At 41.3% G+C, this 25917-nt stretch overlaps 1 protein-coding gene across 3 annotated transcripts in view; it reads right to left on the reverse strand.

Annotated features, from left to right (window-relative positions):
- The window catches only part of LOC117961961 (heparan sulfate glucosamine 3-O-sulfotransferase 5), an 86476-nt gene extending 62885 nt beyond the window's left edge, over positions 1-23591 (reverse strand). For 2 of the 3 annotated variants that reach the window (XM_034901024.1, XM_034901023.1), the window contains exon 1: positions 23094-23591. The gene's annotated coding sequence lies outside the window, so the exon portion shown is untranslated. Of the gene's footprint in view, positions 1-13896; positions 13899-23093 lie in introns of all 3 variants that reach the window. The other variant, XM_034901022.1, reaches the window with a different exon arrangement.
- Positions 23592-25917: the final 2326 nt, after the last annotated feature.

The raw sequence follows: 25917 nt of genomic DNA on the forward strand, positions 1-25917 counted from the left end.
CTTCTTTTTCCGGAAAAAGAAGAAGACTCCAGTTCCTGAAATTTGTTTTTTGAATAATGAACAATGAAATGAAAAATGCGAAAGGCAGAGGAGTGTATATATATATATATATATAAGGGACATACAGGACCCCTTACCAGCCAACGTATTTCAAGATGGAGCGTGACTATGGAGCGTCTACCCCAGTTCAAGTGAATGAAAAGGTAAAATTTCAAGCCAATGGCAATACTTGGAATTGATGGTGGTGGTAGATATTTATAAAAAATGACAATATTTTGATGATGAACAACTAAAAACATTACACACTGGACCTTTCAAAGAGATGTTTTGTCCCTGTTTTCCCCTCCTATTCCCCCCATCAACCACCACCAAAAACACCAGTAGGGATTGGTGCTGAATTCACTACTATTTTAGACCCAACTTGTCTATGTCCACAACAATCCACTTCTGGGATTGCCCTGGATATTCCGCTGAAAATCATTCTGGCTGGATGTCCCCTTCCTCTTGATTTGTGTTTATGTTCTTAAGTTTGGTAGATTTCTGAGGACTGTGGTTAACTGCTCCTCAGATCTCTGCAGGGTAAATCCAGACCGCTAACTAGACTATCTGTCCAGTCGGAGTTTTCTGTTGAACAACTAAAACAACGTTTGAAAACAAAGTTCCACCAAAACAAGTTCCTTCCCGAGGCTATTTTCCTCCTCAGTATCGAGTATCGAAATGCCTCGTCAGTCAATACCCAATTTCACACAGATGCGCACGTTACGCAGAGACAGTTCATAAAGTAGAAGTTTTATGAAATTGGTATTATATAATATTATTATAACATATTGGTAAAAAGTATCGCTTAGAATGAAATATCAAAGTCACAGTATTGGCATCAGTGTGGTATGAGATATTTTTCATACAATACCCAGCCCTAAGCATCAATGCCACTTTTAAAACTCTCCTCTAAAGATAACATATGTTTTTTTCAGTTGATTTTCAACATTCTTTTGGTTTATCCTTTATTTATCTAGCCATGCTGCTCCCCGCTTGCAGGTATTCATACTCATGACTGAGAGCTCCCAGAGCAGCAACAGTCTTTACCTGGAAACTACTGAGAGAGCCCACTGTGGCAGTTAAAATTTAGTGTTTAGGGGTTTAGTCTTCAGGCATTAATCAAGGTTTAATAGGATTGCTGGGCATCTATCATCATTTCGTTGCAGAGGCAATTTTATTTATACAGTATCACAATTTCCCCGAAGCATAACTGATCTGGAGGCAGAATTAACTGCTCAAGTTAAACTTCAAAATCCTTTTAAATAATATTCAGGAAAGCTTTGTGCAACCAAAAGCTAATAGATATGATCCATTATTACATTTTATATAATACAATGTATGTGTATTATTTACCTGTAAACTACTCTCCTTTGCCAGACCTTCTTCCACAGTGCTACGGAGGAAGGTCTGACTAGCCCACACAGCATTCTGGGAGGGGAGAAGAACATGCTCTGGTTTAATGGCAAATCTTTAAAACAATCAAAATCGTTTGGCGGTGCTACCGCCGGACAGAGCCGCATTGGATGCCAATGTTTTTATCTGATTGGGTTAAAGATTTTGACCTGCTTATGGTGCAGCGGGTACCTTAAATATCTGTAAAAATGCATGGCAATCATACAGTATTGTGGTACATATAATACATATGATCATGTTGGAGATGTTTGACACTAGACTAAAATGGCGAACCCAACTACCAACAAACAGACGCCAAAAGGTGATCTTTTGATTTGTAATCAAATTCATGATTTGGCTCACATATACCTACCAAAAATAACACATTTTGCACTATGAGTACTGAAGACTATTTGCCATTAATAACACAAAGAGATCAAGTATGATATGTGTGCTTTAGGAGCAAAACTGAGAGGAAGGCAGATTGGTGGGGAACTGTATGGAGACTCAGCAGAACTGTGGCCGCCCCGGCTGTGCTCCACTTTAACACTGCAGCCTCAGAGATTATTAAACTATCTAGCATACACCCACAGCTTCCCCAATTGGAGCACTGTCCAGGCAGACTGTCTCCAGGTGCTTGTGGAAATGTCCTCCCTACGTGTGAACAAATACGAGCTAAAACAATCTGGCTCCCAGCTTACTGGATAATAGTGTTTGCAGGCTAATATATCACATACATCACATCTTCCTCTGCTCCCCCTAAGGTCACAGAGCAACAGTATTGAGTCAGAGATATGGCACGCATGGCAGCAGATCTGTGCACATAAAACATCTAGGTTACATCCCAAAGGATGTTCTGTACCCTGACTTGAAACACATCTCCACCGCTTTCAATCCTGTGACAAAAACTCTTGATGTGTTTGATGCGGAGGAGGTGGTTGTCCTGAGCAACGTTGAAACAAAAATGAACAAAAACTTGGTGGGATAAAACATTTTCGTAAACTAAAACATAAATGCGGCATTGCAGAAGAACAAAAAATAACTAAAATAACTAAAACTGTAATGTCTGGTGATATGAATGTTGATTAAAATTGTACGCAGTACATTTACAATTTCACTGTGTAACCAGGGCTCATGTTTATCAAAGTTCTGTGAAGATTTGAATGAATTTTGCATTACTTGCTTATTGTTTATCATTTTAACCCGCCCAAGCAGAAAAAAATGTCAAAAGGGCATCTGAAATAAAACAACAGCTCAAACTGTCCTATTCTGAGTATAAACACTAGTCCATGTCCACGACGTTCCTCTTCCGGGATTGCTCGGAAATTCTGCAGGATGTCCGTCCCCTTCTTCAATCTTTGTGTTGAAATTCTAACCTCAGAGGGATTTCTGAGGACTATGGTTAACTGCTCCTCAGATCTCTGCAGGGTAAATCCAGACAGCTAGTTAGACTATCTGTCCAATCTGAGTTTAATGTTGGACAACTAAAACTACTTTTGAACATACACGTTCCACCAAAACAAGTTCCTACCAAGTTTTGATTGGTTTAAAGAAATGCCAATGAACCAGAGCATGTTTTTCTCCCATCCCGGAATGCTGTGTGGACTGGCCTGACCTCTCCCTCTGCAGCGCCATGGAAGAAGGTCTGAAAACGCAAGACTACATAATCACAAATGTGTCTTGTTTCTACGTTAATAGAATCAGATACAATGGTTCATACAGCAGTGGAGACCTCTGATTAGTTATGGTTGGAGAGAAAGACATTAGGCAAAGTCTCTATTGGTCACTCTACATCTATGGTGAAGAACACCAAAAAACTCTACATGATGATTACCAATCAGCATAATGTGTGGTCCTCCATGTTTTCCTTCTTTATAACTCTTTGACCTCGAGCTTTGTTGTATTCGACCAAAAGCAGGATCACTGATTCATCACGTAATAATTTGATTTGATAAAAGCTAACACTCACACTGTTCCGCTGAAGCTTTTTGTGTCTTTGTAGCCCTTACAGAAGGTTATACGATTTTGTGCAACAAATCTTTTACATCCAAGATTGATGAACTCTATGACCAAACACAAGCACTAAACTGTGTAATAGCTGAATGTTTCCTGCACGAACAAAGCACACATTCTCTCACCCGTGAAATAAAGCTACCTTCAAGAGCTGTCAGAAAAGTCGAGAGCTTTACACCATCTGACGGAAAACAGTAATTATGATATTCAACGCCTGCTTGTGCTACAATGGGGGGTTAAGAACACAAAGGGACACTCCCCACTCCGCCGCAGCACCACCCTGCGGAAAATTGGCGGATTGCTTGTTTTGGTGTGAATGCACCTCATGATCTGCTGCCTTCCTGTCAGGCTCATGATTACAGATGACACGGCTAAACGACAAAAATGGGGGGAAAAACGGTCTCAGCCCAGCTCTGCCACAGTGGAACATATTAGATATTAACAGGCGCTTCATATTTTGACTGCAGAGTACTTTGAGTTTTCTAGCCATTATGGCCTTTGACACGTCCTTTATTAAATCCCTTTGAGCATTTAAAAGCTGGCCTGAATGCAGAGTTGGAGGACTGAGCTGAGACCCCTAAAATCTGTGAGGACTGCTGCCTTTGCAGGGCTTGGAAGCCCTGCCAGCTAGGAAATTAATCCAGAAAATTAATCCAGAAGCTAAGGCAAGTTCTGCAATATTTCTTTTCTGAACAAACATGTGCATCTATGTGGTGCAAAATATAGTTTGCAGATGTCTTATTAAACAACATACAGCATATTTGGTTTACTTATTCCTGAAGGTCTGCAGGACTAAAATCAGTGCAGATTTGAGCCATTTGAAATTTCCCCATGGTTACACCAACAGTCTCAAGGCCTGGGGCTCGTTCAACCTCTAAATGCTGTGCAGCGTTGGGCTGCGGTTTCAAGGGGAAAATGCCATGTGTCCTCGGAACGGTGTTTGAGTTATATTTTCTCTCTTTTGGTTGGGTGTGTCTCTCGTTTATTGGCTGTGTCACAAGTGATGCCCAATTAGCCAGAGGTGGGGTCTGACAATGGGGGAGGGGAGGGGGGGATTCATTGCAGCAGCTGAGCCCTGGCCTACCACTTGGGGAACACAGCACAAGCACACATGGGCAAAACAATCATGATAAATAAACTTGTGTGTATTTTTAAAGCAGATTTTAAATTACATTGTAACAGTTTAACAATTTGCCCATATGAAATCCAATCGCGGCACAACTGTCTTGGAACACAATAGACAGACGGAGGTGAAACCCCCCAACACCTAAATTCAAATAAAATGTAACAGTGACCAATCATGCCTCTCCAAACGCAGAAACGTTACATTACGAAAATTATAACATAATAAAAGATCTGTATTTTGACGTCATTCAAAGACACAAAAGAAAAGTAATCCACGGCGTTCAGTATATCCATAAGAAGGTTCCCAGTGTATCCCTTAACCAGCCTGCTCTAAACAAGTGACTAGGGCTCTCCACATCGTTGTTTAAACAAATCTACACAAAACATGCAATTAACAAGTGAGCTGACAGCAAATGTGTACATAGAGGGCATATATGGGGCATTTAAGCAACGTCCAGATTAGTGCAACAGTAAATGTCGTTATTTGGCGTCCTGTATATGTCGACAATGGTCTCAGCTGAGAGCTAATGTATGTAATGTACTCCAACCACGCCATCTGAAACCTGCTACCACCTCACCTGCAATGCCCGCGCCCCATCCTGTTTTTCCATTGTGGACTGAATTTCACCTTGTTATAAACCGCGTCAAAAAGTGTCCCGACCAAGAGCGTCTAATTATGAAAACTTAAAAGAGACTTTTTGCATCACTAACAAACGCCAAAGGCACCTTAGCTAGTGTTGCTTTTGTCATGATGAGAGTGAGAGTTTCTGGATGTCGACAAAAAACAGAATGAAAATTAAAAGTGTGCAATAAAAAAATGAAAGTGAAAAATATAAAAATGAAAGAGTCTCTCAGGCATCAGGTCACCTTCATATTAGTCTTTATCCTACGCAGTCCACTTCCGGGATTGTTCAGCTGCTGCAGGAAATTCTGCCTGATGCACATATTTTCCTTTTCCTTCCGCTTTGTTTGTGTCGGAATTTTAAAGTGGATTTCTGAGGACTATGGTTACCTGCTCCTCAGATCTCTGCAGGGTAAATCCAGACAGCTAGCTAGACTATCTGTCCAGAGTTTTCTGTTGCACAACTATTTTTGAGGCTCTGTACAGAGTTTAGCCTCACCCATGACAATTCTGATTGAATTCTGATTGAAACAAAAGCCATTAACCAAAGCACCTTCTCCTCCCATCATTGAATGTTAAGTGGAGTAGCCAGAGCCTCCTTCAGTGCGCCTTGAAGGAGGTTCTGGCAAAGCGAGACTACCATCATATAGCATGCGCAGCAGAAACGGCTCCATCCCGAGATTTCATTGCATTAAGCTGATAAAAGTAAAAAAAAGATCACTTATGTACTCAGTGGCATTATTTCATCCTTTTGACAGATTAACAACAGCCAGCTAATGACACAGTGAGACGCCTTTTTTTATTGCATGACACTGTCACTTCCTGTTCTGTCCCATTGCATTATAAATGAGCATAAAAAAAACCTGGTTCTGAGAGCAATCTGCATCACATCTTCCACCACACATCCCCAACAGACTACGAAAAAAAATGACAACACTCTGAATTAAAAAAGGCTGGCACTGGCTGTTAATTTCCCTAAATGATTATCCTGCCACTCGCAGTATTTTATCTCCGTATCAGTTCAAAGAAAACACATTAATCTCCTCATGTGACAGAAAAACCAATAAAGCAATCTAATTTTTAAACAAAAATGTCTTCCTGGGTGTTATGTGCGCTAAGGCCAGTTTTAATTGAGCTTTGGCTTCAACTCGCTTCTCCTACTGCATCTGCTTGGACCGTAATCACAGGGATCCGTCTGTGCAAGGCAATAGAATACGGCCGCAGGTCATCACATTTAATAGTATGACTCATCATTAACACTTGGCAACAGCGATCGATCGGCCATAAGTGAAAAGAATACTTGACAACAAGGCTGGGAGACTAAGTGCTCCATCAGATAAAAGAGAGACATAACTCAGCCGTCTGCTGCTGTTTTTCTCACTTTAGAGAAGGGTCCGATTACTGCTCATCAGCGTGTCCCCACAGACAGGCGGCCACTGGCTCCATATGCTTTAGAGGGAGTTGTCTTGGAAAAATGTGGTCAGATTCTTTATTACGACCAAGGTCAAAAGTAAATATTTAAATGTGAAGCTATCATGCTGGAGAGAATGTGGAGCATCAAGTTTAGATTATGCGCATGTATTTTAGAAATGTTTTTGGTAACAGTTTTGGAAGACGGTACATCAAACTTTGCAAAAGGTGTTGGGATATGAGATCCCTATTCGTTGTAAGGTACTCTATTTGTGTTATTTCGCAGAGGAAAAGGTGAATGCAGGAGATAGGTACCTAGTAAAAATACTGCTAATAGCTAGAAAAAAAAGCTATCACAAGTAAATGGGGTAGAGTGGATCCTCCGACTCAAGGACAATGGATGGAGATAATAGAGGAAATCTATGTAATGGAAAAATTGATGCGTTGCTTAAGACTGCAAGAATAAGCGATGGAGGACAAATGGCCAAAATGGACATTTCTCAGGACCTTAACAGCGACAAAGACTATTAAAAGAACATTAGATACAGAGGACGAAATTGAGAGAACTAATGAATGAACAAGAAGGATTGCAACTCCCAACAGGACTGTATTTTGGTTTGGTTTTCTTATGTGGCTTTGTTTGTTACAAAATGTGAAAAAATCTATAAAAACCCAAGTGAAAAAAAGAACTACTTTACTCAGGCCTGGCCTGTAAGACTGAACAGACTTTGAAAAGACTGCAGTCTCACATCGCGCATCTAAAGACAATCATCATGTGTAAAGAGCGGCGATCTGGCAGGAACAGGAGCATTGCAAAAACACAACTGGATTAGTTTTAAAACAGTTTACTGATTTTCAGTTTTGCCGTCTATTAGAGTTTAGATTCTCTGCCCGAGCACAAACCTGCAGGCCAGTTCGGGCCGATATGTCCCACCACCATCCTCGGGCCAGGCCCTTGATCAAGCATTTGTATATTTTTAATCATAACTTTATTAGCCTAATTGGGTGGGGAGAAAGCTATGTCTATCAGCTTCCCCATAGCTCTGGGTAGGCTATATGTTCTGCACTGACTTGAATGTGAGGTAAACTGTGCTAAATCGTGTCTACCCTAACAGGCCAGATTGTTTCAGATATATCCCGAGTCCTTTAGCTGCAGATATAGTCTCTCCTATATCCGGTGCATTATTGGTCAGTGCGTCGGCATGCAGACCATGACGAAGGACAGTATTAGTTAGGTGATCGAGACCAGAAAGTCTCCTATATGGTTGCAGGGCTTTGATTATGTTGCTGCCTTGATCTGTTACCCACACTATTTGGCTGAGGGAGGGAGCTATGGGTCCAGTTTTTTAATGCAGATCCATTTGCGATCCATTCCATTCTGAATAAACAGACCATGCAGTTTACATGCTTCTTCCTTGATACATTACTCATTGAGACAACTCTAAACAGATTTCTGTAGTTACTAACTCAGAATAGTAGTTAAGAAAGTCAGTTACAAAGGCCCACGTATTAATAAATTGTCAGGCTCATAATGGGTCGGGCGGGGCAGGGCTCGGGCATAACGTGCACGGACTCGGGTTGGGTCAGGTTTGATTTTTTTGGACCCGCTCTAAGCTCTATCGTACATGCAGATGAATGTCTCCAGCAGTGTTTGCACTATAACGTGGCCTTTGGGGGAGCCCACTTATTCTTCTTATTTTTTGTCACCAGGGGGTTGTGCCCTTTGACAAACAATGACTTACAAAGATACATAACAGCTACAAGTGTATGCACTATGCAGGATTTACGCTATTATACTTGAAGGAATTGATAAATCTAACAGAAAACAGTCACCCGCAACTAGTCTATAAAAAAAGCATCAGGCTGTTTTTCCGAGATGAACAGCGGCTATAGTTACTCAGGCTACCAATGAATACCATAACTCCTCCGTTTAATTCGGCCTAAGCGATGCACCCCAAGCCTCTATCCTTAACAACCAGCCATGTATATCGGCTCTGCCAGTCTCTCCTCTGCTGGCTATTCAAATTCATCAGTAGAGAGCAGCAAGAGGGGTTAGGATCGTGACCGGCCCATGACGAGCTGTTACTACCACAATCATCAGCCAGAGAGGACATTTTTTCTTCAGCTTCTTCTTCTTTCCACCCCGGCGGGAGGTGTGCTAACAAGGCTTGCAACAGGTGAAGCGGTAGTGCAATAACCTCATCACTACACAATTTCTAAAGTAAAACCAAAATGGCTGGGTGGCGGGTACCGTCATGTTGAGTGTTGGGGAACCTGTACCCCACGGATGCCGTGTTCTATACATTCAGTATGTGTAGTCTGAGAGGGAGATTTAATACTCGCCTATTCAGTCCCTCCAAAAAATGTGATTATGCAATTGCATAATTTAATGCATAATCAAAGTCTGCATATTTATGCAAGGGCCGCATTTTTTCAAATACGCCGCAATTTCACCGTATACGTTGCAGATTTCCTTGCAAAATAATGCAAGGCTTGTATGAGTTCATAATCCTTGCGTTTTTGTTGCCAAAAAGTCATATATATCTTTAAAATATCATTAAAAGATTTTCAGTTTACTTCACCTGTTGTGAAGTGACATAATTACGCAACAAGACAACACAGTCACTTTTTCATCAAAATGCAATTTTTGCAAGTTCCCGCAATTTTTTGGTCGCATTTTTAAGAAAATGTGCCAAATAATTAGGAATTTTTGCCTGCAACAATTACAAAACACTTTCTGGAAGAACTGCCTATTTATGCTTTTTCAAAGCCTTCTCCTTCCTCCCAGAAGTAAAATCCCTGATACCCTTTATAAGCTATTCAAATTCAAATATGCAGTAGCCATCCTGTGAAATACCCATCATAAAGAGCAACAGTAAAATACAAACTCACTCTAAGTCTCTGAAACCTCTCAATTCTGAGACCAAATGCACGGAACCTGACCTCTGCATTTCCAATAGTAGCTTGGGCTCTGATCCCTAAGAGTCAACATCCACAGACATTTTAACTCAACACCTATTAAAAAAACCAAATATTTTGAGAATGACTGGTCATAAAGTGTGTTATGGAGGAAGGGTAAGTTGTTGACATTTTAATTTGACAGACTCCTAAAGCAGCTTGTAAAAAGTGTGTGAGCAGGTAATTCTTAAGTATATGCTGTATAACTCTGGGCTTACTTCCAGTGAATTACTACCTCTGCCTGCTAGACACTTTTGCAACTTCCTTCAAATTGTCAAAAGCTAACCGCTAACATTCAAAATAGCATCGGCAACCCAATGAAACGCAGAGAAGCTGAGGGGAAACTGCACAAACAGCACAAGTCTGCCAGCACTGATATGTACTTCATGCTTGTTGTTTCTGCCCCCCGGGTGCTAAAGATTTTGAATCTTTTAAAATTTACTGTGCAGTAATACTTGAAAGTGCTCCATCCACAGTCCTGCAGGGGATGCAACGCACTGCCAAAGACACCGGTTGCCATGGTAACTCTGATCTCCTCTCCAGCACCTCTCCATAAAAAGCTGTAATTGATAGCAGCAGATAGGTGCAGAGAATTAAGCACCACACCCAGATCATTGGTCCTACGTGCAGACAAAAGGCGCTGAGAGTAGAGCCATGTGTGACCAATCAACCCGTTCTCACTCAAAACGCGTAAAACACGGACGTTTGGACAGTGGCTGTCAGCGTCTGATGCAACAAAAGCAGCATCTAGACAGGGTTTAGGGAGTAGAACTGTATGTAAGGGGGAAAATCTTCATAGGGAGGTTGGTCGGAGGGACAAATGGGTCAAACACAGGACTTTCAGCTACGAGTGTGGGGTTCCTGTTCTGCGTGTGTCCTTAACTGTCTCATTATTGCGTCATTAGTGTAAGGGAAGCCGCTTTCTTCTTTTACCACCCCGTACCCGCAGGTCACGGAACCTCAAGTCTACCCACAACGTGTTCTTTATACAAACAGGGTCAAAAGGGACACCAATAGTCCCGACCAAGCGCGTTTAGGCAAAGCATGTTATAGGGTCAATAACAAGCACCCTTACATCTGTGACAGTGTTTGGGGGGTTTAAGCCCCCAACATCGCCTTTCAGGCAGGGCTGCCTGCCACTACAATTAGGCAATGGTTAGGGTTAGGGTTAAGGTTAAAGTTAGGTGAATTGAAGTTGACATTGGGGGCTTAGAACACCATTGAGCTACTGGGACAGATCTGCACCCAAACTCCTGAGACAATCCTTCAATTTTATTAAACTAGCAAATTTTAAACTTTTATGTAATACAATCATAGCCAGACGGGAAATGCAAGATGCCCTTATGTCAATCCTAATAAGGACCAACAGCCGTTTCTGTTCAGGGATCAACATGTGCATTGTTACTTTACCCTTGTGTTGTCTTACCTTCAATCATGCAACCTTTTATTTTTCTGGCTCAAAATTTAAAATGATTAAAAAAATGTTCACTCCTTTCCCAAGTCTTTTATCACTTAACCGATTTTTATTCTTTGCTTTTTTGACGTTGTTGTTGCAGTTTTTTCCAAAAAACGTCCCTTTAACAATTTCTTCCTTCAAATGCTATGAAATAGAATGAAATACCCAATTTCAATGAAAGTATTGAACTGATGATTCATTTTATCTGTGAAGAGTGTTGCATGGAACCATCCACACATCATTTTATTTGTTGACAACTTGTTAAAAGAAACCCAAATTTCTTGTAGAAACTTTTTGGAACAGGGTCAAATTTGACCCGAGCACAACAGGAGGGTTAACAATCCTGACTGGGTTCATTTTAGACTACTGAAAACATCATGAATAATCTGGTGCTCCCGTTGGGAGAAACAAATGACGTGATGCCGCCTCTGCCTGCAGACAGTCATAGCTGACAGACAACAGCTTTCTTTGTCAAAACAGTGAGCTTGAGGGGAAAAAAGCTCACAGGGTTTGAGTTTTCGTTTCAGGCTGTCAAAATTTTAGATCCACTGAATTTGATTTGTGGTCATGCGATTTAACATGCATTTGCTATAATTTGCACCACTAAAGTAACTATGATATCAACTAAGACAGGTTTTGCATCATTAACAGGGTCCTTATGTCGAAGTCTATTTTTAAGAGCTAAGATAAGATAAAACTTTGTCTGTTCACATCACACGTTCTTGCATCGTCTGCTCCAATAGTCAACATAAAAAACACACAGACATAAAAACAAGCATCTGTATGTTCAGGCAACAACGTCCGACATACCTTCAATCACCAAAACACACACACACACACACACACACACACACACACACAGAGTAAAGGAATAGAAGATTGTCTCAGTGCAGTTGTATTTAGCTAACATCTTTGAGTCTTAATCTAAACATCATTCTTAAGATTTTCATGCTTTCAGTCACACATTCATACACCGATTGGGGCGGGGGGTTGCTGAATTTTGGTTGGTTGAGCAGTGTTAAGGAGTGCATTTTGAGTGCAAACATGAGTAGTGTCCATGGTGATTTTCTACGCAAGTCCGAGGGCACGCTAAGTGTAGCTGTTAAGGAACGCATTTTCCACAGAGTAACCAACCAACTTGGTGCAAATCCCTAGAAGTGGTAGAAACCTGGTTTTCGGGTTTGACTGAGAGGACTCACTGAACAAGACTGGACCTCTGTACCGCGGGACACTGCGGAGCACAAGAATGGGTTTAGGATCTCCTTACTGGCTCCAAATGACCAAAGTCTCCATAAAAAGTATATCCTATGTATAATTGTTCTGATTCACTACTTTTATGATCTACATTTATATAATTTAGTCATATCTTCCTCATCTTAGGTAAATATGTATTTGTGTTGTTGTATGGCTACAGTGTTTATTGTTATAATTTTATTACATGGAATATTACAATAAAATTTGCTGTTGGTGTGTTACAGTCAATTCTTCCACTATGAAAAAGCAACAACATGAAAAGTTCTGAGTATACTGTATACTGTATGTTCAAGACTTTAACACATTTTAAGGGCTCCTTATCTGTTACATTTGTTTATTTTTGGGGGTTATGATTAAATTAATATTACTATTGGCCTTAAAATCAATTACAGCTGATATAAGAGTGATAACTGAACAAAAGCACCTTTGGAGGCCATGAATGCTTACATTTTAAGCATGAGTGACCCTCATTCTATTATTCTATTCTTAAATAACTGAGCAACACATACAGCCCACAAACAATCTTCACCGATTAGATGGGCGATCATGTTTGATTTCCAGATACCTCGTCCACCCGGACTACGGCTTTGTTTGCTCTGTTTCAAACATATTGCTCTTTGAGGAGGTGCTGTGGTAGGAGGTAGAGGTGAGCCGGAGGATAGGATTGACAGTCAGGGAGAGATCCAGCATGTAGGGGAGGAGGGGAAAGGAAGCCATTACAGCTTTCCTTATTTATGTGTTCAGAAGTCAATTACACGGCAAACACAGGAGCGGCAGTAAATACGGATCCATGCAAGACACCAGCCAACTTCAATTGAAGGCTTGCATTTGCAAGCGATGCAGAGGGAGAGCTATTGCATTTCATTGTTCCGCACTGAAGCAAAAATAAAACATAAAACACGCCATCAACTTTACATTCATGTGTTGAACCCTGTGACTTAAAAATGGCCAAACAGTTATACACATCCCCGATTCAAATGAGCATGATACAAGTATAAACAATGGTTCAACCTTTCTTTTTCTTGAGAAATGACTCAATTTACCAACCTTTAACTATAAGTAACATCATGTAAACACAATTGTGTATAAGTATTTTAGAGAAAAACAAAATGACACTTGTTTGAAGTACAGTATCCTTTCTAAACTGTTTATTTGGTGTATTTTTAGACTTGTCAATAGCATTTGGATACACAGTTTACATGTAATTCCAGATGGTCTGTTAGCTATATACAGTATCTGACAGAGAGCAATTTGTATCTATTCATGATTAAGCTTCAAGGGGTGCCGCAAGCATCTATTCTTAGCCCTCGCTTTTTAAGATGTTAATGACATCTGATGTCTGTAAATGTTTGTTTTCACGCTGGTATTTCATGATCAAATAGCCTCACATGAAGATTTTATTCCAGTATTACAAATTGTAAATATGGTGACATTTTTTAAATAGTGTCAACTGCTTACGTATAAGAACACAAACATTATTTTCTAAACAAAACGAGCATAACCTTCAAGACTAAGCTCAAGTATTTATAAAACATAATAAATGATAATATGTATGTCTTGCAGGATTCAAATCTTATAAAAAAGGTCAGGTTGAAAGTTGAGAAAACTTCAGGTGTGGAGTTTTAACCACTAGTTTTGCTATGGAGCAATGTTTGTGCACAAGGATAAACACATACAAGCACATAGCGTGGTTGACATTTCTGCTGATTATTTCATGTGGTTCCACTGTTGAGACTTTGTCAATTACTATTTTCAAAGTCAAGAATGAAACTACAAGTACAATAAGTCAATAAATCAAATTTGCCAGAAAATCAACAACTTTGATAATCAAATAGTTATTTAAATCAATTTAAAATTCCAAACATTCTCTGGTACCAGCATTTACAAGGTGATGATTTGCCACCTTTGTCATTGTAAATTGAATACAGTACCCTTTAGGAGTTTTGATGCACTTTGATGCACTTTATAGACTGCTGATTATATTTATTGTCCTATTTATTCTGTATTTAAACCTTTCTTTTCTTCCTTAATCATAGGATAATGAATAAATGCCAGTGTCATACTGCTGTTCCTGAGAGTGGATTTTTTTCTCCATGTGTGTTGAATGACAATAAAATGACATGAATGACATGTGGAATGACAAATTAAATAAAACAATAAATTGAATTATTCTAACAACAGGATTGATATTGAACAGAAGTAGGCCTTTTGAGAAAGGTGTAGAGACCAGAAGAGCTAAGAATCCTCTAATTAAATAGATCCCAGGCTTGCACTCGGCTCCGCTGTGGGAGGACAACACAATTGCATCAAGCAAATCTGGGGAATGGAACCCATATGGCTAATGGATGTGGGTTATGACATTGTTTTGGAAGGCTCCGCATCACGCTGTCCTTCAGATGCTACAGTGCCACAGACATCCACAAATCATTACTGCGGAAAAATAGAACACACTTGATCAGACCCAGGAGGAAGGCATGCCAAGGGAAAGAAGAAGACGACCAGTCTGTGAATAATGATCACGGTCACCTTTGTCATATATCACTATCCTTAGAAGATGACTTGGATAAGGGTGTCAACGTGGAGGGCTGACAAATTTCTGCACCATTCTCAGATTTTATTCCCACAGAGCCACCCTCCTCCTCTTATCCTCCTCCTGCATCCATAATTGCTTCCTAAGACAGAAATTAATCCATGTTTTGGCTACCCAAACACATCTTTGTAAATTGGACATAGCAGGTTGACCATCATGATGACACAGCCCGCGGCAGGGCCTCGCTTCCACTGAAGTGTCTTGCTCGCTCCAGGTATCAAGAAGAGGTATCCAAGGTCATGTTGGTACAGCAGATAGGTCTTTCCCTTACTGTTGGATGCATTCAATTAGTGCTTCTGCAAAGGCGAACGTGAGTAAAATGTAATAACTGGCTCAGGCTTGAGGGAGTAGCCAGATTGAAGGCTGCTGTAAAATCAGACTGATAGACTAACTCTCTCGTGCTCTGTCCTCTTTTCACAGCTTTACTGAAGTTGGCAGCCTCTCGGCCAAGGCTAGGCTTGTTGTCGTCCCTGTATCATTTGTTAGTCACAGAAGGTCACCGGAGAGCATTTTCAGGCCCTTCCTCAACGTTCACTGCAGCCCTGCCCACAGGAGTCATTAAGATGAATAGGACAATATGCTGTCCTGGCTGCTGCTTACTGTTTGCCATCATTGCCTCTGATAGCTCCAACTAGACCTTCAGGAACACTTCTATGTGTTCCCCTATGATGAGATCCCTAGTCAGGGACTGTGATAGACGGCTGCCATTGTGATATGATGAGGGATTTGCCTTTTAGATGAGGTGAAAGATTGTCAAGGGGACTAACTGTGAACACTTTGTCCATTGCTTTCCCATGCATTTTTGTCAATTGACATTTCAAAGTATTGTGTGTTGCAATTGATTTCCATCCAGACCATTATCAGTTACACCCCATTTAGACCTTCTCGTTTCTTTTTTGGAAGGTGGGGTTCAAATACAAATATGATATTATTTATTTATCATAAAGATGTATACATATACAGATAAGGAGTATAAATAGCAGTAGAGAACAATTTGCTATAGAAATGGAAGCAGACTAGATTATTTGTAACAACTGGAAAAATCACATATCCCTCCGGTACAGTAAATACAATAGATAGAAGACAGTTATTTGTTTGCGACGTTAAGAAAAACAGACACAGAGAGTACACCCCAAATCTGAAAGTTGAATAACTATTGCTTTAGTTATTTTTTTCATATCTGATGAATGGATTAATGGCGTCCTGAGCAGATCATGATTTCACACTCACTCTCTGAGTGTGTTGTTCTTAGTTTTGATAGCCATGTTTGGCCATGAAAAAACATAGCTCAGTTACGTATTGGGGAACGGTCTGTGAGAGCCATGGGGAGGCAATCCCAGCACACTGTTTTTCTCAGTATTTTGAGTACAGTTCCTTTAAACAAGTATATATTATCTATAGCTATCATTATTGCATCATTATGTCAGGTGTCAGTTGTACGTAAATTCCAGCCCTGTGCTCACATTAGTACTGAGTGCAGTGCGACGCAGAGCCCGATGCAAGTGTCTTTGCTAGTTTAAGACCGACGCAGTTGTTTATTTCCCGTCCAGCGCCCACGTTGTTTAAATAGCAAATGCACCTGCGCCCACCTGTGCACCCATGGGTGTGCTGGTCTTACAGGGAGGTGTGTTCAGGTGAATTCTTGGTGTATTGCTATGGAGCGGCAGCAGAAAGTAATCGCGCCGTTGACCAACAAAAACCTGGTCTAAAGTCAGTAACGCAGCATTTAATTGTTATGTTGCAACAACAGCGCATTAGTAAGTGTGCCTAGGCTCGTGCACAGCGCACACACTATGCTTGTTACACAAACAGGAAAGCGCAAAAAAAAGGTTTGGTGCAAATCCACCATCATAACAGCAATGCGTCAGGGTACAGATGCGCCTGGCTTTTAAAGGGAACGGGAGAGGAAATCTGATTGGTTGATTGCATGTTACGCCCCACAAACACCTATGATTAATAAAGACACTTAGCACAACCCTTTAGAACCATGCACCTGGCGCACTGAATCTTTTTTTCCGCCGTCAAACTAGCAAAAGTGGATTTGGACACACCCTAAAGGCACCTGCGCAGGGCGCTTTACGCCGTGCGCTTGGATCATTAAAATAGGGCCCGGAGATTCAGTTTCAACAAAATGAGCTAGAATAGGATTTATAATAGAAAAGGTGGCAAGCAGCTTAAAAACACTGGACACTGTGGCCTGCTTCCATGGAATCATTTAGTAATTTGGTTATTTTTGGACTATTTAAAGTGTATTATTATGCCAGGTTTACTCCTGTCGAGTGGCTAGCTGACTACAAGACGGTGATGACATTTTTATTCATCACATTTATCATTTCACCATCTGTTTCAAGCGATGATGACGCAGTGATCAGTGACGATTCTCTCCAACCAATCAGCAGGCTGCAGGTTTTCATTTCAACTTTTGGTATCGCCTCAGTTTGCCTCAATGGAGGTGGTAATGAATAAAGTACCCGATAAGCAGGTACCAGGGACTTTTTTATAATGGAAAACCAAAAAAGGCGAGTAGCGTTGAGGTGAGTTGAACAGGTGCCACGTAATGGAAAAACACCTATTGTATTTCTGGAATTTCTGGCATTTAAAAACCAAAAAAGATTGAAACAGCTACATCTATGATTAGTTTAATTGGGTTGGAAAACTAAAAATACTCGAGGTAAGGGAAGGATCAGGGTCAACAACGTCACATTACTTCTGCTGCTGCTTCTCAGACACGAGAGTCATCATTCACAGGACCATAAGAGGGCGCTGGTCAGGACACATAATTTGACCAAACAACCAGGGCTTAAAATGAAACACCGCCAAAACGCGAAAAGTAAAAATGATCTTTGGCAATTGACGATGTAAAGTTACTAGCCAATATGGCTGGTGATGAATGAAGCAAATAACACTGCATATGTTTGAATCAACTGGCTGCAGAACAGATGCGACGGGTCAGTGTTGCCATTCTATACATCCACGGCGTTCCACCAAATCAAGTTCCTTCTCGAGGTTATTTTGCAGCGGCACCACAGCTTTTCTTGGTGCTTAGCACTGCCCAAGACAATTGTGATTTTTTTTTTTTTTTTTAAAGAAGTCAATAAACCAGGGCATGTTTTTCTACCATCCCAGAATGCTCTGTGGACTAGCTAGACCTTCTTGTGCAGTGCAGCGAGATTAGTGTTGAAAGATTTGTCTGTTTTCCGTTGAAGACATTTGGGCAGTTTTGTGTGGGTGTTTGGTTTGGAAACTTAATTTTTATCTGGCAACACCATGTTGTGTGTAGCGTGTGCGGTATCGATTATGAGCTACGCTGAAAGGGGGTGGCAGTAGTTCAGTCCGTAGGGAGTCGGGTTGGGAACCGGAGGGTCACTGGTTAAGTCCACATGCAGACCAAAGTATGGGGGGGGGGGGACTGGTGGCTGGAGAGGTGCAAGTTCACCTCCTGCTCATAGCAAGGCGAAGTACCATGTATAGGTACTGAGAATGTGTGTGTGTGTGTAATTCAGGCCTGTGTGTAATAACAACAGAGTGTAAATTGTAATTTCGCCTTGTGGGACTAATAAAGGATACATTGTTATTATCATACATTATAGAATCTGGAGATTTCATTTCTATTATTATACACTATAGAAACAGAGAAGATTAACGGAACGGCGTAAAACAAACCACAGGAGCTAACATTAAGTCGTAAAAAAAAAAAAAAGGACGTGAAGATTTTGGGAGTTAAGAAACCAGAAGAGTAAAAGAGGAAGACACACTGGGTACAAACTCTTCATTGTCCTAAGAGCAGGGAGCAGGAAATGAGAATATCCAGAGTTACAGACTCAGAAGGGGACTCTTACAGCAAAATTACAGATTTTGAAACATTATCTTTATCTTCTGTTCAACTTTGAAGATATTGTTATTACATGATTTTTTTCAAAGTAAATGTTTGTATTTTTAACATTTTAAGGTACAGTATATCTGCCGTAAACTCAAATGAAGCATTTTAAATGAACACGGATGTTTGAAATGAATTCAGTAGCACTCGTAATCTTGTTTGTTTTCCCTTGAAAAACATGTGGCTAGGGGAAAATCTGATTGGCGAAAACCTGCTAGAAATGTTGGCTGGCGATCAAAAAAGTTAATTTGAAGCCCAGCAAAGAGACAATGCTGTCATCAATGTGTCATTCCCCATCTCTCTCCCCCTGTCCTGTCTATCCACTGGAAATCTTCACTAATAAAGGGAAAAAGCCCCCAAATATGTTTAAAAAAAAAGAAACTGTGACTTCCTGTATCCAAGCATCTATTCCATGTAGAATCATTTTGTCCAGACTAGCGTGGAGTCCAGTTGTGCAGGCCATGCATGTTCAAGCCTGAAATACTGTTTGGTAGATACAGCACACACCTGGAATAACCGAGAAGCGTACATGAGCAGCTCTATCATTATTAAACCAAAGCACTGTAATATCCAACACACCTAGCAGCGCTCATTCCTCTGCACTTTTGCCCTCCGTCTTTTCATCTTCATTCTCACAGGCTGCCACGGAGCTCTAGGCACTTACCTAATAACAAAAGCCCTATTAGTGAGTTAATGCGGAGTAATGATGACAAGCAGCAGCACTGGAAATTGCACCTGTCGCCTGAGACAGTAACAAATCGCTTGAGACAAAACTGATCATGCAACAACCCAAACACAAAGGGAGAAAGTAAGAAACGTTGAGGCTCTGAATGTGTTGAACTCAGTTTGAACATACTTGTCTACACATCCTGAAACACCAACACGGGGGATCTGAGATTAAAGGCCAGTGGACAGAGGTTCCTACGTAGGTTGGAAACGTAGGAAGGTGGAGATACGGACTCTACGGCGTAGTCCAGTGTTGTAGTCAAGACCCCCTAAACCGAGACCAAGTCATCACCGAGACCAGAGCGTATGGAGACTGAGACAAGACCAAGACTTTGAGGCATTGAGATCAAGTCAGGACCAAAACAGGACCAGTGCCAGACGGGATTTCATCAGAATACAGCATAGAAAATCTGCTTACAAATACAGCAACATATGACATTCAATTGGATAGAACAAAAATGTAATTTTTCTAAATAAAATACATCACGTTCATTATTAATTTCACTTGTTTTTATTTGTAACAAATTGTGTATCCAAATACACAGTTTGTCATGTGACAACGGCAGGGATGAGTTTTTTTCTCAGAACTGTATTAAAATATAGGAAACAGAACAGAAATGAATTGCAATATAATAAAAATGTTGCACATGTTTGAGCTAAATCCTGCTCCGGTCTCAGGGTTCAGTCAGTTAGTAGTCAGAATCTCAGATGTTGATGTGTGAATCCTTTTTTTTTACTTAAGATATATCCTGAGACAGAGTTACATAGATCAAGCTATCACAGCTCTCCCCTTCCTTTGTCTGGCGCTTCGACTCTTGCACCGCTGGTCCTATTCACTAAGGGTGGGGTCTCTAGGCCACAGTGGTGTGATGTGTTAGTGTGCTTATCTTTGTCATCTTTTCAGTTGGAATGTGACTGAAAGTTTATGACCCTTTCAGGACTTGCAGAGCAAAAGATCAGTGGGCTGTAAAGAGGGACTGAAATCAGACACAGGACACGGACCCTAATCATCAATTCTGCTTCTGGCATATTTAGGAGAGCTGGAACATCTTGTGTTATAGAACAGACTATTGCAAAACAACTTAATGCATGAACAACAAACTTAGTGCATGCAGCATGTCCACATTTATGTTGAAATAATGCTTTAGCCTTTTAACTTAAATGTATAATGCAAATCACACACAATGTTTAAACACATATAACATTTGAAATCCCAACACACACCAACAAGTGCTCTAAAGTCAGTTTAATATGTTTCTGTTTCTAAACTGGCCTCAAAATTTCAACAATAGAATAGCTGCCATACAATGTGATTTTAAAGTTTATATCCATTTACCAAATGGAAAGGCAGGAATTGGACCAACAGGCAGCTAAGTGACAGCACTCTAGCCCAATAGATTAGGGGGGCACCAAGGGGGGGGAGAGCAATCATATTTCAAGTGGGGGGGGGCAGGTGCCACCCAAGGCCCCCCCTACTGACCCACCTCTACATAAAATTTGACAATGCACAGGCAATTTAGTGGTCTCCCTGAAGTGGTGGTCTTGACCTGGTCTTCAAATGTCCCGAGTCCTCTTTATCCGAGACCAGACCAGACCAAGTAAAAATGTGGTCGGTTCCAAGGCAAGACCGAGACCTTCAAAAAGACCAAGAATCTATCTTGAGTACTACAACACACTCGTAGTATGATGTACACCTCGACGCTAAACACACCCACTGTGATTGGACCGTTTGGACGTGGCTGATTAGCGTTGCAATCCCCCCCCCCCCCCCCCCCCATTTCCTGGTTCTCCTTCTCCATTAACAACATGAAGTCAAGGAGAGGGTTAACTTCTCCTGCTCCACTTTGTTTCTCTCACTATGACTCTAGAGTCACTACTCACTCTGAAGATAATCACAGTCACTCTCTCACTCGCACACACACACACACACACACACACACACACCTTCTTCTTTAAAGAGATTGACGCATACACCAACTCTCAAGCATAAACTTCAGCTTCAAAAACATAATGTGTTTCAGTTTGAGCTGCTCTGTGCACAAGCATGCACATTTAAAGATGAATGTTTTTGTCTTTTGAATCTTTTCTTTTGATCTGATCTTTTGATCACTGAGCTGCGGCAGTGGGGTAATCCTACGGGGGACAATATCCAATAATCAACTGATTGTTTTTTCGACTAATAGATTAATCATCTGCTGTAAAATAAATGTCAGAAAATAGGGAAATGTCCTTCCCTGATTCTCAGAGCCCAAACGCATGTCTTTGAATTACTCGTTTTGTCCAAAACGCACATTTTTTTCATTTTAATATGATATATAACAGAAAAGGTCAGAAAATCACCATATTTTTAGAGGCTTAAAACATCATTTTTTTAAATTTATTGTCGCATGAAAATTGACTGGATCGTTTTTTCAAATATCGAATTAGTAGCCGATTCTTATTTTTGTCCATGCAGCTTTAGTGGAAACTCAAGTCTGTTTTAAAGTAGCTCCAACTTCATCATTGGTGTGAAAGAAGAAAAATGTAAAAACCTGAACGCTTCAGCCAACTCTTTTTGTTTTCATGGTCATGTCGTCTTTTAGCGTCAGTATTATCAACCTTTTTGTATAGGGCATATATGCATGTATGCATAATTTATAGCTCAATCCTTTTATCTGTTTTTTGAGGGTAACCTGGTGTGGTTGGATGTAAAACAGCCTCCAAGCTAATTCTGGCACATTTTACTAGTGTGTGTTAGAGGTGTGCGTTGTCCTTGACAGACACAAATAAATAAAATAAAGACGCGGCCACACTGGGAAGGCAAGGAAACCACAGGAATAACACACCACAATGCCCAGTCTCGCTTTAGGAATGTTGTAAGTTACTTTTTTTTCCGTCAAATTACACACCTAAGAGTCCTCTACTGGACCCCCCCCCCCCCCCAAAAAAAAAAAAGATTCAAGACCATTCTAGCTCACAGATTCATTCTTATTTTTTATTTAAAGATTCTTTTGGGGGGCGTTTGTTACATAGGACAGCTGAAGATGTGAAAGGGGGGGGGGGGGGGGGGGGGGGGGGGGGGGGGGGGGGGGGGGGTGATGATAGCGCTCTTCCTGGTGACCTACACAGGCACCCCACGCGCTGATTCATTCTACCGAGTTGGAAGCAGCCACAACCTCTAACTTTCACTATTTTGATCAAAGACATTATGCAGCACCTCAAACTGGTTAAACTCAGGTGTACACTGCGTGGTTCCGTTGACACACTTTCTGAGACTCCATTTAACCCTCCATGGACATTTTAGAAGGAATAGACAACACATGTCCTCGTGGCTCTTACCGTAACTCTATATCTTTGATAACTATCTGAGGTGTGATGTCAATATTTGGAGCAGCTTTGAACTTTGATAATTATCTAATCGGATTGTCTGTTTTACGTGACCTATTGTGTTCGTGTCTGTGTATGTAAATGTTTTTGTAAAAACTATTTCTGTAGTATTTTACAGAGTATGTTGCTCTCTAAAATGCCAATAAATAAATAGACGTTTGAAGAAAAAACATGAAACACATATTAACACACAAAACACACCTAAGTGTCTCTTTTGTCCCTATTGGACCTTGGAACTCAAAAAGATGTCCGGGGCTGTGCTTACCTGTTCGGTGTCCTCCGCGGGACACGGTGGCTACCCTTCCAGCCGGGATGCAGCGCAGGTCATAAAGCCTGTGCACATGTCCCCTCCTCGCCCAGAGGCGCGTGGCTTCGGGTTAAACAGGAGGACAAGAGGGCAGGTGTGAAAGTGAAGAAGGCTCCAATTCGGATGTTCCGCTCCGCGTGCAGCGCGCACTCGCTCGGACAGCGCAGGTGCCCAGAAAAAGCGCAGAGATAAATATGCGTGCTGTTGCCACCGTGTACTGTTACATTGTTACTCTCGTTTCACAGGAGCGTTGAGGTAAACAGGGAGCCTTTCTGAAGTCCACTTACACCGAAGTGCCCTCCATCAGCAGCCCGCGGATCAGTCAGTGTGGCGGGCGAGACGCGGGGAGTAGCACTGCTGCTGGATGGAGGAGGCTGCACGGGGAAGGCTGGGGCGTTTTCCTCCAAGAGGAGGAGGAAGAGGAGAGGGAAGAGGAGGAGGAGAGATGCTCGGCTCAGTGTGAGAGCCTTAAAAAGTTTCTAAAAGTAGCCTAAGTCAGGTGATACCTATGAAGGGAGATTAGTGCCTTAGATAAAAAATATTAAGATTAGGAACATTTTTATTTGAGTTTGAAGTCAGAATTCTGAGAAGAAAGTCAGAATCATGAGGAAATAACTCTAGACACATTTCCATTGCTGCGTTTTAGTTTTTAAGCATTTGCGTTTTGATCCAACGAGACTGATAAGACTCAATCTGGAGGAGAAGCGTTGGCGTCAGTGTCGGTGTTGCCAAAGGTCTCCGTTTGCTGCTGTTGAGACAGCAACACAACCCTGCAGATTGCAAACCAAAACGTTTTTCCTAATGTCTCTGGGGTGCCAGAGCAGGGGGCATGATGCTCTTTTATAGTGGTCCCCTAATACTGTATCTGAAGTCTCTTTTTGTTTTTTTGTCTGTTAATAGCAGCAGAGCCTGTCATTCTCTGCCACTAAATGAGACTCGTGTTACATCCCACATGCCATTTCTAAGGTCTGTAGTCATTGAGGAAGAGAGGTGGGGCAAGGTGGATGCTGGGGGTGTGGCCTTGACCAACTGCCACTTTGCTCGTTAGAAAGCCATAATGTCTCTGTCTCACGCGTCGGCAAAATTCTCTGGGCGGGCAATGCAGAGAAAAGGGGAGATAACCTCGCCCCTTACGACCTCATAAGGGGCCAGTTTCCAGATCGGCCCATCTGAGCTTTCATTTTCTCAAAGGCAGAGCAGGATATCCAGGGCTCGGTTGACACCTATGACCATTTCTAGCCACTGGGGAACCATAGGCAGGCTGGTGGAATGCATATTAATGTTAAAAATCTCATAAAGGGAAAAGTTTGTGCCATGGGACATTTAAAGAGCAACCTAATACTCGGGATTCACCGATCCGACTTTTTTAGTCCTGATACCGATGCCTGGGCTTTGTGTACCTGTCGATACGTATACTGATCCGATTCCGCTATGAAGTGATAATTAACTATATACCTTGCGCTTCATACCTTTCTTCCACTTTATGGAAGAGACAAAAGGCCCCAGACTTTTCCAAGTAAACATTACTTTCCTAACTAAGATAAAATAACATAGATGTAATGTATTGAATTTGCATGTTGCTTTTGGATGTGCTTGATTAAATTGGTTGTATTGTACTTTGCAGTACATGCACATGCTACTGACGATTGATGTAGGACTTGTTGCGACGGAGGAAAACTTGTGGCTCTGTTGATTTTTCCAATCACAGCTATTTTGTCAATATCGGGCCTATATCCCATCTTTATATTGGATCGGTGCGCCCATACTTATAACCAGGCTGGGCAATACAGTACAAAATGTACGTTTCACTGACACGCGGGACAAGAACGGGACATTAACCTTGGTCTCCTGGGTGAAAGTTCTGTGTTGTTTGACCCCCCCCATCCCCTATAATCTACAGTTTAATCCACAGAAAGCATTAGTGTGTGTGTGTGTGCACACTCATATAGGTTGATGTGGATGCTTGTGTCCACTCATTCAAACGAATAAGTTAATATTCAATCATTTATATGTAGATGCAGAGTTCCCCATATCCTCAATCTTTCCCCAATTTTTTAAATTTAAAGATTGGGATGAGGATGATTTGCTGTAAGTAATGCATAATGTATACAATAATAAAGTGTTGTGCAACTACATAACAAAATCCTGGTGAATCAATGTTGTGAAAATTATCATCAGAGAGTCAGAGATTCTGGTAGTCTGCAAACTCAAACCCAAAGAGTGTGTGTCTGCGTGCATGTGCATGTGTGTGTGTGTGTGTGTGTGTGTGTGTGATGAGGAGGACATTTGGCTTTCCAGCTGATTTTAAAGTCTGAGCGTGGAGTGAAATGAACTTTATGTCATATCAACAATATTTGAGCTCCCTCTCTGATTGCCTATATCCTCCCAAATAAGCCATCAGTCTGACGCAGCACATTTCAGTTTGCTGGTAAGCAGCTCAATCTGCCTGTGCCGGGGTCCTGCTGCTTTATCCCACACTCACTTTACAAATGCTATTTGAGGCAGGCTGGTGTCTCGCGTGCCTGCTTTGGGCTGCCAGATGGTCCTGTGTAAGAACTTTGAATTATTCAGCCATCCCGCAGCAGATTGAAACTGTCGTGCGTAAGACAACTTGGCTGGCCTCCTCCTGTGCCGGGAAACAACAGCGGATGAGCGCGTACAGCTACTGCAGAGATGTTATGCAACTGCAGTTAAATATCACTAATGCACAATTTAGGCCGGGTTCACAATTTATTGCAGCGATGGAATCATATGTTCTTTTTCAGATCAGACTCAGTGGGTT

The sequence above is a fragment of the Etheostoma cragini genome, chromosome 18 (assembly GCF_013103735.1).
Source record: "Etheostoma cragini isolate CJK2018 chromosome 18, CSU_Ecrag_1.0, whole genome shotgun sequence".
Lineage (NCBI taxonomy): Eukaryota > Metazoa > Chordata > Actinopteri > Perciformes > Percidae > Etheostoma > Etheostoma cragini.